General features: G+C 40.7%; 1 non-coding gene across 1 annotated transcript; it reads right to left on the minus strand.

The window, feature by feature from the left end:
- Positions 1-4,218: 4,218 nt before the first annotated feature.
- On the minus strand, positions 4,219-4,325 carry LOC131232089 (small nucleolar RNA R71). Its single transcript, XR_009164692.1, has one exon. It is a non-coding gene; the product is annotated as a small nucleolar RNA R71 (small nucleolar RNA).
- Between the last annotated feature and the right edge of the window lie 15,253 nt (positions 4,326-19,578).

A 19,578-nucleotide genomic window follows, 5' to 3' on the forward strand; every position in this document is an offset into this window, starting at 1 on the left:
ATATTCTGTATCTCTATACATTTTTCGGATCATGGTAGATCATGATACCAAAATTAAAGAATATCCAATTATAAGGTGAACCATATTTTAAGAAACAGTGGTGATTGAACACCCTACCATTAAAAACTTCTTAGGGCTCACCTTAATGTTTCCCTAGATTTTATTTTCCATCCAATCTACTTCTAAGATAAGTTCACATAAGCTTAGATGAAGATGAAAAACAAATAAAGTCTTAATACAAAATTTTTGTGGCTTATTAATGGTCAATCACTAATGTTTCCTATGGTATGGTCCACCTATAATTAGACGTGCTACATTTCTTCAATAATGCATTAAAATTATCTGGAAAAATAGTTGGATGAGGTGGATATAAAATGCACATGACAAGGCGGGCACCATGGTAAGTGTGGCACTGTCCTGCCTTTGAAGTTGAGTGAAGAAAACCCAAACTGTTGCCATGTGAAACTTCTGTGGGCCTCATTATGATGTATGTATCATATCCAAACTGTCAATCCATTTTTCCATATCACTTTATGGAATGATATATAAAAGTAGGTAGATCCAAGGATCAGGTGGGCCACACTAGAGAAATAGTGGAATTGGATGGCTCCTAGTGAATATTTCTTGGGGATATATGTTTTTGGGTCAAATATTGCATATCAGACCCAGTTGTTGCATAGATTTACACGCATGATACCGCTTAATGGCCTGATTAATCGTGTTTGTAATGCAGAGTGTATATACGAGCCTGGACCGAAAAGGGTGCTTAAAGCATGGACTTAACGCTCTAATGACACCAAAGCATGGGACGGACTCCAGAGACCCAAGATCAACAGAATTACACATCAGGGACCCAAGAAAATCGAGGAATTGAAGCTCAAGTGGCCTGAAAAATGTCCAGAATGCAAGATCATATGGTTCCCACCATCTGATCAGTTCGAAACTTCATACGTGGCCTGAGGACCATAAATGAACCGTACACGTAAAATTTCAGCTCCTGGATCACTGTGGAAGTGGCCCAACGGACAGATCAGCCCACAACTTATCAATTTGGGGCCTGCCTGATATCTTGAAATACTTCAATTTTGGTGTCAACCATTTAAATCATATGGCAACCAGGATGGACGGAGCTGATCTCTCATATACATCAGCATGGGACCTACATGTGCATCGCACTTGTACAGCATGGGTGCACCAGGCGTGCACGGAAACTCCAGGACGGTTTGACCGTCCTGGACTCGAACTGTTTCACAAACAGAGAAGGAAACCTTCTCTGTTTTTCTTTCATGCGCAGCCGACCGCGGGAAGTAGCAGTGGGCCACCATCAGCATGGATTTAGATGATCCACACCGTTCATTCGTCCAGTAGGGTAGCTATAACCCTCATCTAGGTGACCTTTTGGCCCCATGCAGATGCAAACACGAAGATCGATGCACAACATAGGATGAACGGTGAATTGAGTGAGTACAATGGGCTGCACAAGAACCTACGAAAACTACTCCTCGACTGGTTTTTCACAAGGATTTCAATGGACGGTGGGGATTTCTCAACCGATTTCGATCATAGCCTCCACCAACGTCCCAGCGCAAGAAGCGCCAAGCTCTGTTGCGCGCAACCGGGATTTTCGGGCCGTTCAGTGATCAAGAGGAGGATCGGATTCTCTATCTGGACCGTCCAAATTCTGTCCATGGTGGGTCTGATTAAAACCAAGACGACTGAACGTCTTGGATCAAGTTTTGTTGCAGAAAATTCCGTTTCAAACGGAGGTCTTTTGCTCTGCTGCGTAACAGAGAGTCAGTCCTCTAAACTGACTCTTCTCCAGCCAGATACGGAAGGTGGAAGACTCTGAGGAAGGCCTGGTTCTCGCACGCCAACCTCGGCCTATAAGAGGAGAAAAGCTTGGGCTAGCAGTAAACACGGAGAGAGAAAGGGAGCTGGACGTTGGCTGCTGAACGTGGAGTGCACGGCTGGGAAAAAGCGGCTGGGTTTTCTGCAGCTGGAGAGATTTTACAGGGCGTGGGTGGAAGCTGTTGGCAGCACGGGAAGGAGAAGCTGGACGTGGCTGGAGGAGGAACTTGGCTTTGAAGGAAGGAAGAAAAGGAAGAAAAGGAAGAAAGGTGAAGGTGCTGGCAACGTCGCTTGGGCTGGACCTGGACCTGGTTTTTCCTTATCTCTTTCTTTTCTCCTTCTTCTGTTTTTGATGTATGAAGTTAGCCCATTCATGTGTGGCTAAACCTCTTAACTAGGGCTAAGAGGTGAAGCCTGTAGCGAGATGGGAGATTCTACTTTGTGCCTTTAATTCATAAACTGAATTTGATTGTGGTTTGATTATTTAAGGAATATTTTTTTAGTCTTTTATGGTCTGTTGTGACTAAAATTACAATGGGGTTTGCAATGGCTTTAAGTATTTCCTTTCCCTTTTTTATGTTTAGGAAGTCAGGAAGCCCTGTTGTTCATCATTGTCCCATGGGCATGGTAGGATGACAGTATCTTTCCTGATCTTCATACATTGTTGATTAGTTGGTAATTAGTTTAATCTTGTTGTTTGCTTTGTCTCCTGGGCATGGTTAGATGATGGAATCCATTCTAATTCATATACTTTCATCCCTTAAAAACCAGATCAAGTAAGTTTAGTTTGAATTCCATAATCCTTGATGCAGGTATAAGATCTCCCTGATCTCTACAAGTGGATCCTCTGAATCCCTAGTTTCCCTTCCTCTGAATTCCTTAAAGTTTTAGATAACTATTCCACAATTATTTCTGAAATTCTATTTGGTTTAGATCACATCTTAGTATAGTTCTATTTCTACCTAGTTTCAGGAAACGTACAGGTATTAGTCCCTGTGGATTCGACCTCGGTCTTACTGAGTTTATTACTACATCACAACCCTGCACTTGGGGTGTGAACAAGTTTTTGGCGCCGTTGCCGGGGACTGACGGTTACGATTCTCTGAAATTAATTGGTTTTAGGATTAGTTTAAGATTAGGATTTTACTAATCTTAGTTTTTATTTTTTTATTTATTTCTATTTGAGTTCAAAACTAACTTGTTTCCTGTTTTATAGGATCCTGACATAAATTTCTAAATTGGTAATTCCTTCCTAATCTCTCTACTTTTTCTTATTTTTTTAAAATTAGGGTTTAAAATTTTAGAAATTTTTTTCTAGTACCCTCCCTTCTATAGGAAATAGTTTATTTTCAGAAATTAGGTTATTTCTTTCCCTTTTTAGACATCAACTTTCTAATTCTAACTCTCTTAGAATCTAATTTGTTTCCTAATTTATTTTTAGAATTTTTGTTTAAAAACTAACCTTCCTATTTTGTAGGCTTTTAAAATAGAAATTTCTAATTCGGTAAGCTCTTTCTCTACTTCCTATTTTTCAGTTCTCTTTTAGTAATTTACTTTCTAGTATAGGACTTTCCTAGTTTATTTTAGAAGTTTCCACTTTCTTTTAGAAATTAGTTTACTTCTACCTTTATTTTAAAGGATTGTTCTTCTTTTTTTTAGAATCTAACTTATTTTGTTTTTATTTTTGCAGGTCCTTAACTTAGGGGCATCAATTTGGTAATTTCTTTCGAATTCTCTCTCTCCTTCTTTTTAGATTTTTTTTTCCTTTCTTAGGATTAGACTTTGAATTTGATTGAGGGCTGCGAGTGTTTCATGCCCAAGTGGGCCCGTGACAATACTCGATGTCTCTTGACTGAAGGAGGATTGGTTGAGGGGTTGACTATCCATCGCAGGACTAGACACCGCTCGAAATTCCCTGAGTTAACTGAAGTTATGGCTGAAGACCAATCTCCTCTACTTCCACCTAGGGTGGAGGATACCCAAGATGAGAACGAGGTGCAACAGGCACCCCCGCCTCGTACTTTACGAGATTATCTACAACCGGCGGGAGTGAGTATGCCCTCATGCATGATTTTTCCTGAAAACACAGGACAAATGGACATCAAGCCAGGAGTTATCCAACTCCTTCCCAAATTCCATGGACTTGAATCAGAGAGTCCATATTTACATTTGAAAGAGTTCGATGAGATTATAGCTACATTATGTTTTCCTAATGTATCTGAGGATACAATTAGGCTGAAACTCTTTCCTTTTTCCTTAAAAGAGAAAGCTAAGACGTGGTTACATTCACTGCGTCCTAGATCCATTGGTACATGGAACGACATGCAGAGGGAATTCATAAAAAAATTCTTCCCACATCATAAAACGATTACCCTCAGAAAAGCAATCATGAACTTTGCCCAAAAGGAAGATGAAACATTCTTCCAATGTTGGGAAATGTTCAAAGATTTGGTCAGTTCATGCCCACAACACAGATTTGAAACGTGGCGCATTACAAATTTTTTCTATGATGGATTGACATCTTCCATGCGCCAAATGGTCGAGACAATGTGTAATGGAGAGTTCATCAACAAAGATGTTGACGAGGTATGGGATTACCTCGATAGTCTCTGAAAAACACAATCATGGGACTATTACCCAATGGCGAACACCACGTCTAGGCCGACTCAATTAAAGGAGAAAGGTGGATTATATCTCTTGAAAGAAAAGGATGATCTCAAGTGTAAAGTGACTACGCTCATAAGGAAAGTTGAGGCCATGGAAGGAAAGAAGGATAAGGTCAATGAAATTGTTTGCGGCATCTGTGATTGCAACATTCACACAACTGAAAACTGTCCTACAATACCTGCCTTTCGAGGAGTGTTGAATGAACAAACCAATGCCGTAAATAATTATTAAAGACCTTTTACTGGACCTAACTCTAATACATACAACCCTGGCTGGAAAAATCATCCAAACTTTAGTTGGAGGAATGGACAGACGGCTACCCCTCCAGGTTTCTTCAATCAAAATCCAAATCAAGTGAAACCTCAAGAGGAACCGGTTCAAAATCCTATACAAGAGCTGGCTCAGGCAATGCGGGGAATTACAGATTTTATGCAAAAGATAGATTCTCGTATGACGGTTATAGAAAAGGGGATGCTTCCTGCACAACCTCTCCCCAATCCTAAACCGCAGTACGAGAATAATGATTCCAGCTCTTCAAATCAGATGGGGCATGCTAAATCCATCACCACTCTTAGGAGTGGGAAGATCATTGATAAAACTCTTCCGGTTAGGCCCGAAAAGCCTCAAGAACTAAAAGAGGACAACAATGATGGATCCAGTGATGCCCCACAAAAAGTTGAACCGGAACTTCTAGAGAAGCCAGTTGCTCCATTCCCCCAACGGTTGGTTTCACCAAAACCTCTCTCTAACTCTCAGAATATCCTAGAGGTGTTGAAACAGGTGAAAGTCAACATTCCTCTACTTGATGTCGTTAAACAGATACCTTCATATGCCAAATTCCTGAAAGACTTATGCACGACCAAAAGACGGAAAATTATTCAAAAGAAAATCTTCTTGACTGAGAAAGTGAGTGCCATCCTGAAGCAAGACGTGCCACAGAAATTCAAGGATCCCGGTAGCCCAACCATATCATGTGTAATCGGGAACCATTGAATTGATCACGTACTTCTTGACTTAGGAGCGAGCGTCAATTTGATTCCCTACTCGGTATACAAACAGTTAGGTTTGGGTGAATTAAAACCCACCCTAACTACACTACAACTTACTGATCGCTCTGTTCGTGTACCAAGAGGGATAATTGAGGATGTGTTAGTCCAGGTCGATAGATTTTACTACCCTGTAGATTTTATCATCCTGGACACCGAACCCATCAATAACATGAGCACTCAGATTCCCGTCATTCTTGGTCGCCCATTCCTTGCCACGTCAAATGCAATTATCAATTGCAGGAATGGTATCATGACTATATCTTTTGAAAATTTGACATTGGAGTCAAACATTTTTTTCAATAACGACAGCAACTCAGAGGATGATGATGATTTTTTTTTTCAATAACGGCAGCAACTCAGAGGATGATGATGATTTCCACGACATTAACATGATTGACTCTTTCGTGGAAGATACGACACCGCTGACTTTATCCTCCGACAATCTGGAGACGTGCCTGGCCCACTCCCATGATGTTGATGATGACATGATTAGGGAGACGTGTGCCTTGCTTGATACTGCACCGGTACTTGAAGTTAACCGGTGGAGGCCACAATTTGAAGAATTGCCACAAACCGATGTAGTGCCTCTACCGTCTAACCTCAAGCCTCCGAAGCTTGACCTAAAACCTTTGCCCTCTGATTTGAAATATGCCTATTTAGGTCAAGATGAGACATATCCGGTGGTGATCTCTGCCCACCTGGAGAAAGAACAGGAGAGTATGCTTATATCTACTCTCATTGAGCATAAAGGAGCCCTGGGATGGACGATAGCGGACCTCAAGGGAATCGATCCCTCGATTTGTACTCACCACATATATCTTGAGGATAATGCAAAAATTGCTCGGCAACCACAACGTAGACTAAATCCAAATATGAAGGAAGTGGTTAAGGCCGAGGTTCTTAAACTATTGGATGTGGGTATTATATACCCTATATCTGATAGTCAATGGGTGAGTCCAACTCAAGTAGTTCCTAAGAAGTCTGGAATCACCATCGTAGCCAATGCTAATAATGAACTCGTGCCAACTAGAGTCACTACTGGTTGGAGAATGTGCATTGACTACAGGAAGTTGAATACCATCACGAGGAAAGACCACTTTTCTTTACCATTCATTGATCAGATCCTGGAAAGGTTAGCTGGTCATTCCTATTACAGTTTTCTTGACGGGTATTCGGGCTACAACCAGATAGAGATAGTCCCTGAAGACCAGGAAAAGACCACATTTACATGTCCCTACGGCACCTTTACTTACCGAAGGATGTCATTCGGACTATGAAATGCCCCTGCCACCTTTCAGCGATGTATGCTTAGTATCTTTTTTGATATGGTGGGGCAATACCTAGAGGTCTTCATAGACGACTTCTCTATTTACGGTCCATCTTTCAGCAAGTGCTTGGAAAGTCTTAAATGTGTGCTGAAAAGATGTGAAGAGGAACTTGGTACTTAATTGGGAGAAGTGTCATTTCATGGTTCAGAAAGGAATAGTCCTTGGGCATATCATCTTGTCCAAGGGAATCGAGGTAGATAAGGCAAAAATCGATCTTATCTCTAACCTACCTCCACCCAAGAACATCAGAGACGTGCGATCCTTCTTAGGACACGCAGGATTTTACAGGCGATTCATAAAGGACTTTAGTCTTCTCTCTCGTCCTTTATGTAATCTTCTTTAAAAGGATACTCCGTACGAGTGGACTAAGCAGTGCCAGGAAGCTTTCACCAAGCTTAAGGGCACGTTAACCACTGCACCTATCATGCAGCTACTCGACTGGAGCCTTCCTTTTGAGCTTATGTGCGACGCTTCTGATTATGCTCTTGGAGCGGTCCTAGGCCAGAGAAAAGATAAGCGGCCCTACGTCATTCATTACGCAAGTAGAACTTTAAATTCTGCCCAGGTGAACTACTCGACTACGGAAAAGGAACTCTTAGCTGTAGTGTTCGCCTTAGACAAATTTAGGTCCTACTTGATCGGATCCAAGATCATTATCTACACAGATCATGCGACACTTAAGTATCTTCTTTCTAAGAATGATTCTAAGCCCCGTTTGATACGATGGATCCTTCTACTCCAAGAATTTGATTTGAAAATTAAAGATAAAAAGAGAGTAGAGAACGTAGTGGCCGATCACCTTTCTCGCCTTAATACATCTGATTCCCTTGAGGCGACTCACATCAACGACATGTTCCCTGATGAACAACTGTTTCGAGTCTCCCATTCACCTTGGTTCGCTGATATTGCTAATTATCTTGCTATAGGTGCCATACCGACACAGTGGACTGCGCAAGATAAGAAGAAATTCTTCACCGAGGTGCGCAACTTTTTCTGGGATGATCCTTATTTATTTAAATATTGCCCAGACCAAATTCTAAGGAGATGTGTACCAGATGATGAGCATCAGATCGTCATCTCCTTCTGTCACTCACAGGCCTGTGGTGGTCACTTCTCTGCTAAAAAGACCACGGCCAAGATTCTGCAGTGTGGCTTTTACTGGCCCACTATGTTCAGGGACACTCATGAGTTTTGTAAAGCTTGTGAGCGTTGTCAGAAATTGGGAGCATTGTCCCGTCGAAATATGATGCCTTTGAATCCCATCCTTATCATTGAAGCATTTGATTGCTGGGGCATCGATTTCATGGGACCATTCCCCCAATCGTTTGGAAATCTGTATATTTTGCTCGCCGTGGATTATGTCACTAAATGGGTCGAAGCGATTCCATGTCGAACTAATGACCATCGTACGGTCATTAAATTCCTAAAAGAAAACATCCTTTCTCGATTCGGAACGCCTCGAGCCATCATTAGTGATGGGGGCTCACACTTTTGTAATAAACCATTTGAGAGCTTAATGAAGAAATACGGTATCTCTCATAAGGTGAGCACCCCATACCATCCACAGACAAGTGGACAAGCTGAGATTTTCAATAGGGAGATCAAACACATTTTGGAGAAAATGGTTAACCCAGATCGTAAGGATTGGTCAATCCGATTGACCGATGCCTTATGGGCATACCGTACTGCCTTTAAAACCCCTATTGGAATGTCTCCCTTTAGACTTGTCCATGGGAAAGCTTGTCACTTGCCTGCGGAGATGGAACATAAAGCGTACTGGGCGATCAAAAATCATAATTTCAATCTTGACAACGCTGGCTCGCTACGCAAACTTCAATTGAATGAACTTGAGGAAATCCGGAATGATGCGTACGATAATGCGAGAATTTACAAGGACAAGATGAAAGCATTTCATGACCAACACATTTTGCGAAAATCATTCATGCCTGGTCAGAAGGTCCTTTTGTACAATTCTCGATTACATCTCTTTCCGGGTAAGCTTCGATCTCGTTGGACCGGCCCTTACATTGTTGTTACTGTTTTTCCTCATGGGGCCGTTGAGATAAGAGATCCCGACAATGGCAAGGAGTTTAAAGTCAATGGCCATCGGTTGAAACCATTTGTCGAGAAATTTGATTCAGAGGACATGTCCATGCCTCTAACTGATCCTGTTTACTAGGATTGATCTCCTAGTCTGATAGAGGTATAGGTAGGTTTCCTGTTTTCTTAGGTCCATTCTTGTCTAGTTGAAGACGTTAAACTTAGCGCTCCTAGGACGCAACCCAAATTTTCATTCCATTTCACTTTTCTCATTAGTTAGTTCAATGTTTGTGGGTAACATTACTGCAAACCCTCACAGACTACAACTCGTCCACTAGGGGTAACCTAGGGGTTTAAAGGCTTGTTGCATACGCTAAATGTAATCGAGAGCACCTACGAAAGTGGTGTAGGTAGGATTTCATTTTTCTTCTGTTTGTTTCTCTCTTGTGTTGACCTGCTCTTACGTAGATATCTTTGGAAAGCCTCTTGATTATTTCATCCAGGTATTATCTTTCCATCACTTCTCATTTACTTATTTTGTCCCATGTGCATCGCATGCTTATTTCTTTTACATTGAGGACAATGTAGATTTTAGGTTGGGGGTGGGAGATTAGGTTTCCTAATCAGTATTTTCTTAGTCTTGAGCAGAAATTGTGAAAATTTTTAAAATTTTCTAGAATTTCATATGAATTCGAAGCGATTTTGACGGCCATCTTGGATTTAGAACTACAAGATGCGTGATGTTGGTACTTTATGACTCTTGGATTCAGTTATCTATCAAATTTCACAGCTAAGTTTGAATTGTTAATCCATTATTAGAATTTGTAAACATTGATTGAGTCATGAATTCGCAGGACACATCTCGCTTGCATATTAAGGTTTCAGTTCGATATTAAAGGATTAACTTGGTAATCACTAAATATGAAAGGAACCAACTTGAGAAATTGAATAGATTGAGCGAACAATCTTTACCATAGGTTTGCTCCCTATAGGTGAGGATTCGATTCCCCATGAATGATATATGAAAAAGTTGGATGTACAGTCTGTACCTTAGGTTTGCTCCCTATAGGTGAGGATCTGATCCCTCTTCTTGGCGTTACTTCTAAGGAAAAAATCAAAAAATTAAAAGAATAAAAAGATAATGTGTAAGCCAAGTTGAGTTATCGTGAATTCTCTTAGTTGTTACCAATGATATCCTTAAATATCGAGGTGAATCTTAATGTTAACAAGTCGAGATTAGACTATACATTCATAGATCTCAATGGTTAGAATTTTTCTAATTAATGGAATAATACTTTGAACTTGATTATGAAGTTTACCGTGCACTGGAGTCTAGGAGAAAGTAATATCCAACAGTCATGAATCTAAAAATTCTCATATCTGGATTACTCTGCAAAAATCACTCGAGTTTATAAATTGTTCTGTAATTCTCAACTTATTTTTCGCATACTTTGCTCGGGACTAGCAAAATGCTGGTTAGGGGTTGTGTTGAGGGTCAAATATTGCATATCAGACCCAGTTGTTGCATAGATTTACACGCATGATACCGCTTAATGGCCTGATTAATCGTGTTTGTAATACAGAGTGTATGTACGAGCCTAGACCGAAAAGGGTGCTTAAAGCATGGACTTAACTCTCTAATGACACCAAAGCATGGGACGGACTCCAGAGACCCAAGATCAACAGAATTACACATCAGGGACCCAAGAAAATCGAGGAATTGAAGCTCAAGTGGCCTGAAAAGTGTCCAGAATGCAAGATCATACGGTTCCCACCATCTGATCAGTTCGAAACTTCATACGTGGCCTAAGGACCATAAATGAACCGTACACGTAAAATTTCAGCTCCTGGATCACTATGGAAGTGGCCCAATGGACAGATCAGCCCACAGCTTATCAATCTGGGGCTCGCCTGATATCTTGAAATACTTCAATTTTGGTGTCAACCATTTAAATCATATGGCAACCAGGATGGACGGAGCTGATCTCTCATATACATCAGCATGGGACCTACATGTGCATCGCACTTGTACAGCATGGGTGCACCAGGCGTGCACGGAAACTCCAGGACGGTTTGACCGTCCTGGACTCGAACTGTTTCACAAACAGAGAAGTAAACCTTCTCTGTTTTTCTTTCATGCGCAGCCGACCGCGGGAAGTAGCAGTGGGCCACCATCAGCATGGATTTAGATGATCCACACCGTTCATTTGTCCAGTAAGGTAGCTATAACCCTCATCTAGGTGACCTTTTGGCCCCATGCAGATGCAAACACGAAGATCGATGCACAACATAGGATGAACGGTGAATTGAGTGAGTACAATGGGCCGCACAAGAACCTACGAAAACTACTCCTCCCCGACTGGTTTTTCACAAGGATTTCAATGGACGGTGGGGATTTCTCAACCGATTTCGATCATGGCCTCCACCAACGTCCCAGCGCAAGAAGCGCCAAGCTCTGTTGCGCGCAACCGGGATTTTCGGGCCGTTCCATGATCAAGAGGAGGATCGGATTCTCTATCTGGACCGTCTAAATTCTGTCCATGGTGGGTCTGATTAAAACCAAGATGACTGAACGTCTTGGATCAAGTTTTGTTGCAGAAAATTCCGTTTCAAACGGAGGTCTTTTGCTCTGCTGCGTAACAGAGAGTCAGTCCTCTAAACTGACTCTTCTCCAGCCAGATACTGAAGGTGGAAGACTTTGCGGAAGGCCTGGTTCTCGCACGCCAACCTCGGCCTATAAGAGGAGAAAAGCTTGGGCTGGCAGTAAACACGGAGAGAGAAAGGGAGCTGGACGTTGGCTGCTGAACTTGGAGTGCAAGGCTGGGAAAAAGCGGCTGGGTTTTCTGCGGCTGGAGAGATTTTACAGGGCGTGGGTGGAAGCTGTTGGCAGCACGGGAAGGAGAAGCTGGACGTGGCTGGAGGAGGAACTTGGCTTTGAAGGAAGGAAGAAAAGGAAGAAAAGGAAGAAACGTGAAGGTGCTGGCAACGTCGCTTGGGCTGGACCTGGACCTGGTTTTTTCTTGTCTCTTTCTTTTCTCCTTCTTCTGTTTTTGATGTTTGAAGTTAGCCCATTCATGTGTGGCTAAACCTCTTAGCTAGGGCTAAGAGGTGAAGCCTGTAGCGAGATGGGAGATTCTACTTTGTGCCTTTAATTCATAAACTAAATTTGATTGTGGTTCGATTATTCAAGGAATATTTTTTAGTCTTTTATGGTCTGTTGTGACTGAAATTACAATGGGGTTTGCACTGGCTTTGAGTATTTCCTTTCCCTTTTATGTTTATGAAGTCAGGAAGCCCTGTTGTTCATCATTGTCCCATGGGCATGGTAGGATGACAGTATCTTTCCTGATCTTCATACATTGTTGATTAGTTGGTAATTAGTTTAATCCTGTTGTTTGCTTTGTCTCCTGGGCATGGTTAGATGATGGAATCCATTCTAATTCATATACTTTCATCCCTTAAAAACCAGATCAAGTAAGTTCAGTTTGAATTCCATAATCCTTGATGCAGGCATAAGATCTCCCTGATCTCTACAAGTGGATCCTCTGAATCCCTAGTTTCCCTTCCTCTGAATTCCTTAAAGTTTTAGATAATTATTCCACAATTATTTTCGAAATTCTATTTGGTTTAGATCACATCTTAGTCTAGTTCTATTTCTACCTAGTTTCAGGAAACGTACAGGTATCAGTCCCTGTGGATTCGACCTCGGTCTTACCGAGTTTATTACTACATCACAACCCTGCACTTGGGGTGTGAACAATATAGAAGACACTGAGCAAGTTGATATTTGTGTTTTCCCTTCATTCAGGTTTGTGTGACCTTATAAAGAGGTTATATGGAAAATAAATCTAGCAGTGAACCCTAGGAAAGTTTCAATGATAGTAGTCAATCCCCACAACTTTCTTTGGTGTGGTCTACTTTAGCTTTGGATGTGCCTTGTTTTTTGGCTTATGATCTAAAATTATATCTAAAAATTGATCGTATGTGGGGATCTAAAACATAAATCATTGTTGGGCTGGAGAAATTCTACACGTTAAAAGTCAGGCATTCTACTTGGGAAAGAGAAATCCCGAGTGTCTGGCCACTAAAGGATAGTTCTGTGGGTGGTCCTGTCGTGATGTATCCATTTATCCATGCCGTCTATCCCTTCTCTCGTATCATATTAAGGTATGAGTACAAAAATGAGATAGATCCAACGCTCAAGTGGACCACACCACATATGACTCTTGCATTTAATGCTTCAAGCATTTAATGCAAATAACTTTATTATTTGGTGTGGTTAGCAGGATATAAATGACTTATTAAGGATAAGTCATAGAATTGCTATAATTATGTTCTCAATTACATGGAATCTAAGGACAATCATGTTGGGGATTTGTGCCGTGGAATCACATAGATTTAGATCTAGGATTGCAATCCAATAATGTCAAGCAATCACAAGAAAACACAAATATTTGACGTGGAAAACCCTTACGGGAAAAAATCATGGTACAAAGCAACAGAAATCCACTATGAAAAGAAATTACAAAGAGAGATGACTTACCCGATTCGAACAATCTTGAATCTCACCCTTGCTACACCCTTTGATAACTCTAGAACCCTTTGAGGAACCCTTGGAAAACTTTTAGAAATCTTTAGAATAATTTAGAATAGCCCTAAGGACCCCTATTTATAGTTTAGGAAACACCCCTTTCACACCGACCTTAGAACAGTCTAGAAATCGCCTCAAATTTACGCAGTTTGCGCGTAGTCTGCGTAACCCTTGACTGGTAGAGCCAGGTCCTCAATTGGTTGAAGGACCCCCTTAACCAGTCGAGCCTGACCCTCGACTGGTCGAGCCCAAAAAAAATGCTTGCTGGACTTTGAGTCTAGCGGACCTCAACTGGTTGAGTGGCCCGCTCGACCGGTCGAGCAGCACGTTGACAGATTTAAGACATCTATCTGATAACAATCTCCACAATGTCTTCAATCTTGAACTATGTAGTTCCTTGACCTCTTCTTTTATCTCTGCATCACATCAAAGCTTCAATCAGCGCTTCTTGTACACACTCCGTCCTTCTTTTATGCCATCACCAAGCCCAGAAATGTTGTATAGAACTTGAACTTTTCTGTAGGAACGACCTTGGTGAGCATGTCTGCTGGATTCATGCTGGTGTGAATATTTTTCAGTGTTACACCTCCTTCTTCAAGCACCTGTCGGATAAAGTGGTAACGAACATCAATGTGTTTAGTACGTGAGTGATAAACAGATTTTTTAGCCAAATTGATAGCGCTCTCACTATCACAATTAACCGGCACGGCATCCTGTTGAAGTCCCAACTGATTTATCATGCCTCTAAACTAGACACATTCTTTAAACACTTCTGTCACTACCATATATTCTGCTTCGGTCATGGAAAGAGTCATTACTGACTGAAGCTTCAACATCCAACTGATTGCTCTTTTTTTTTTCTTTTTTTTTTTGCAATGAGCCGATCATTTCAAACAGAAGCATTACAAGAAGCTAACAAGCTACAGAATGTTCACTAACATATCAATTCATCAGATATTTTAACTTATAAAATTTACACGTCATGTAACACACAACAACCACTGTAATAAGTTCTTGCAAGGGGAAGATGGAGCAATCTTATAACACCAACACATTTAAATAAATTTACACTGATTGCTCCACTCGCTAGTACAAATGAGTATCCTGAAGTAGACGTTCTGAAATCCACACTGCCTGCGTAGTCGGAACCCACATACCCAACTAACTTTGTCTCTATCTTCTCAAAAGTTAAGATGTGGTCTTTCATACCTCGAATGTATTGAAGTAGCCATTTCATCGCTTCCCAATGTTACTTTCTGGAGTTTGAAATGTATCTGCTCACAACACCGACTGCCTGTGAAATATTTGGTACTATACAGACCATGGCATACATTAAACTGCCAACCGCATTTGCATAAGGCACATGAGACATTACTTGCTTTTTCTTATTTGATTTAGGATATTATTCTAAGGAAAGCTTGAAGTGAGTCGCGTGGGGAATGCTCACCGGCTTTGCTTGGTCTATCCCATACTTGATCAACACCTTTTCAAAGTATTTTGCATGTGATAACCAAAGCCTGTTCTTCTTCATGTCTTTATGAATATTTATGTTGAGAACCCTCGTTGCAGCCCCCAGATCTTTCATCTCGAATGTCCCTGATAACTGAGTCTTCAATATTTTGATTTTAGACATATCATAACAGGCGATCAATATATCATTAACATACAATACTAGGATGATGAATTTTCCATAACTCAATGTCTTATAATATACATAGTTATTGTATTCACTCCGAATAAATTTCTGACTCACCATGAAAGAATCAAATTTTTTATACCACTGCCTAGGCGACTGTTTCAGGCCGTACAACGACCTCATTAACCTGCAAACCTTTTTCTATGCCCTTTTAACTCCATAGCCCTCTGGCTACTTCTTGTAGATCTGCTCTTCCAACTCCTCGCGTAGGAATGTAGTCTTGACATCCATATGATCCAGCTCGAGATCGTATTGGGCAACCAGTGCCAACACGAATCTGATAGACACCTACTTAACCAGCGGTGCGAATGTCTCTGTTAAGTCAATTCCTTCTCTCTGAGCATAACCCTTCTCTACCAATCTTGCTTTATATCTATTATGTTTCCTTTTTAATAACCACTTGCATCCGATCACTTTTCGGCCCATTGGAAGCTGCACCAGCTCCTATGTGTGATTTTTGTTCAACGAGTCCATCTCATCGTCCATAATCGCCTTCTACTTTTCTGTATGAGGCTCATCAAGAGCCTTTTGAATAGTAGACAGGTCCCCATCATCTGTAATGAGGGCATATGCAATATCAGAGTCGTCCCTATATCTTACCGATAACCTGCGATCACCTGGTGGGTTCCTTCTCACAGGTGGTTGCTCCACCTGATCTTATACCTCTGTCTGCGCATCTGTAACTGCCTGAGTATCATCTGAACGTCTATGATCAAACTTTCTAGTTCCTCTTGTTCCTCTTGGTCATTCTTGCGGAATAGAGAGCTTTCATTGAATCTGACGTCACGGCTAGTGATGACCTTGTGTGTGATCTTGTCGAATAAACTGTAACCTTTCACACCAATGCCATAGTGAACAAAGATGTACTTTTTGGCTCTATGGTCTAGCTTATCGCTCTTAACTGACGGTACATGAGAGTAAACCTCACAACCAAATATGCGTAGATCTGAATAGTCAATTTTCTAACCACTTCATACTTCTTCTGGGATTTTACATTCAATTGCCATTAAAGGAGACTGGTTCACCAAATAACAAGCCATGTTAACGGCCTCAGTCCATAGGTGCTTGCCCAACGTAGCATTACTTAACATGCATATGGCCTTCTCTAGGAGAGTCCAATTAATTCACTCAGTCACATGTTTGCTTGAGCATGTAGTGCACTGTGTTGTGCCTGATGATCCCTTCATCTTTGCAATAATCATTAAACTCAGTGAAAGTAAATTCTCCACCATTGTCAATCCTTAAAACCTTTAATTTTTACCCTGAATGTTTTTCTACCATTGCCTTCCATTATTTGAATATGGTGAAAACTTTGAATTTACGTTTCATGAAGTAAACTCAAACTTTCCTGGAGTAGTCGTCAATGAATGAAACAAACCATAATGACCCCCCAATGGAAACTCTGGCGGTGGCCTCCATATGTCAGAGTGCACATAATCAAGCACTCCCTTACAAACATATTTTCCAGATTTAAAAGACAATCTATATTGTTTACTATATATACAATTCTCGCATATATCTAAATCAGAATTTTTAAAAGCTAGAATCAAACATTGATAAAAAAGTACCTTCATGCCCTGCTCGCTCATGTGGCCCAGACGAGCATGCCACATATGTAGAGACGTGGAGTCTGCAATAGTTGCTGCCGCTCCACTTGCTGAAGTGCTCCCAATCAACCTATAAAGGTTTCCATACATTTATGTTCTCATAACCACAAGTGCCCATTTTGAAACTTTATGGACACCATCAATACCAGTGAACTTGCACCCTATAGCCTTAAGTGCACTGAGAGAAATCGAACTTTTCTTCATATCAGGAACATGCCTGAAATCAATCAGGGTACATTCCATCCCATCAAACATCTTGATGTAACCCCCAACTAGCATCTTGCTAGTCCCGAGCAAGGTATGCGAAAAATAATTTGAGAATTACAGGACAATTTTTTATAAACTCAAGAGATTTATGAAAAACAATTCAGATACTAGAATTCTAAGATTAATGAATGTTGGCATTACTTTCTCCTGAAATCAAGCTCATGGTAAACTTCATAATCAAGCTCAAATATTAATCCATTAATTTGACAATTCTAAACATTGAGTTCCATGAGTGTATAGTGTAATCTCAGCTTAACACTATTAAAATTCACTTTTCTATTTCGGGATATCATTGGTAACCACAAAAGAATTCATGATAACCAACACCTAAACCGAAACTTGATTCATTCTTCCAGCTTTTGATGATTTTCACACTATGTCAACTTTTTTTTTTTTTTAAAGTAAAGCCAAGGAGGGAAAACGAATCCTCACCTATAGGGAGCAAACCTATGGTAAAGACTATACACCCAACTCTTTTTCAAATATCGTCTATGGGGAATCGAATCCTCACTTATAGGGAGCAAACCTATGGTAAAGACTGTTCGCTCAATCCATTCAATTTTCCCAAGTTGGTTCCTTTCATGTTTAATGATTGCCAAGTTAATCCTTCAATATCGAACTGAAATCTTAATGTGTAAGCGAAATGTGACATGTGAAATCATGACTCAATCAATGTTTAAAACCTCTAACCATGGACTAACAATTTAAATTTAACTGTGAAATCTAATAGATAACTGAATCCAAGAGTCATAAAGTACCAACATCACGCATCTTGAAATTCTAAGTGCCCTAGATGGCCGTCAAAATCACTTCGAATTCATCAGAAATCCTAGAAATTTTTTTTAAAAAAAATTTCCACAGTTTTTGTTAAAGACTAAGAAAATGCGAAAATGCTGATTAGGTCACATAATCTCTCACCCCCAACCTAAAATCTACATTGTCCTCAATGTAAAAGATATGAGCATGTAATGCACTTGGGACAACGAAAAGTAAATATGAAGTGATGGGAAGATAGTACCTGGATGATGAATCGAGATACACTTTCCAAGAGATCACAGCATGGGCGTCGGTCAGCACGAGAGAGAAGGCAACACAAAAATAACAAAAATAAAATCCTACCTATACCACTTTCGTAGGTACTCTCGATTGCATTTAGCGTATGCAACAAGCCTTTAAACCCTTAGGTTGCCCCTAGTGGACGAGTTGTAGTCTCGTGAGGGTTTGCAGCAATGTTACCCACAAACATTGAAATAACTAATGATAAAAATGAAATAAAATAAAGAGTTGGGTTGCCTCCCAGGAGCGCTAAGTTTACCGTCTTCAGCCAAACAAATAAAACAACTACCCTAGTCCTATGACAGCGATAAACCTACCTATACCTCCATCAGACTAGGAGATCAATCCTGGTAAACAGGAGCAGTCAGGGGCATGGACATGTCCTCTGAATCAAATTTCTCGACAAATGGTTTCAATCGATGTCCATTGACTTTAAACTCCTTGCCATTGTCGGGATCTCTTATCTCAACGGCCCCATGAGAAAAAACAATAATAACAATGTAAGGGCCGGTCCAACGAGATCGAAGCTTACCCGAAAAGAGATGTAATCGAGAATTGTACAAAAGGACCTTCTGACCAGGCATGAATGATTTTCGCAAAATGTGTTGGTCATGAAATACTTTCATCTTATCCTTGTAAATTCTCGAATTATCGTACGCATCATTCTGGATTTCTTCAAGTTCATTCAATTGAAGTTTGCATAGCGAGCCAGCGTTGTCCAGATTGAAATTAAGATTTTTGATCGCTCAGTACGCTTTATGTTCTAGCTCCACAGGCAAGTGATAAGCTTTTCCATAGACAAGTCTAAAGGGAGACATTCCAATAGGGGTTTTAAAGGCAGTACGGTATGCCCATAAGGCATCGGTCAATTGGATTGACCAATCCTTACAATCTGGGTTAACCGTTTTCTCCAAAATGTGCTTAATTTCCCTATTAGAAATCTCAGCTTGCCTACTTGTCTGTGGGTGGTACGGGGTACTCACCTTATAAGAGATAACGTATTTCTTCATTAAGCTCTCAAATGGTTTATTACAAAAGTATGAGCCCCCATCACTAATGATGGCTCGAGGCATTCCGAATCGAGAAAGGATGTTTTCTTTTAGGAATTTAATGACCATGCGATGGTCATTAGTTTGACATGGAATCGCTTCGACCCATTTAGTGACATAATCCACGGCGAGTAAAATATACAGATTTCCAAACGATTAGGGGAATGGTCCAATGAAATCGATGCCCCAGTAATCAAATGCTTCTATGATAAGGATGGGATTCAAAGGCATCATATTTCGACGGGACAATGCTCCCAATTTCTAACAACGCTCACAAGCTTTGCAAAACTCATGAGTGTCCCTAAACATAGTGGGCCAGTAAAAGCCACACTGCAGAATCTTGGCCGTGGTCTTTTTAGTAGAAAAGTGACCACCACAGC

The sequence above is a fragment of the Magnolia sinica genome, chromosome 17 (genome assembly GCF_029962835.1).
Source record: "Magnolia sinica isolate HGM2019 chromosome 17, MsV1, whole genome shotgun sequence".
In the NCBI taxonomy this organism is placed as follows: Eukaryota; Viridiplantae; Streptophyta; class Magnoliopsida; order Magnoliales; family Magnoliaceae; genus Magnolia; species Magnolia sinica.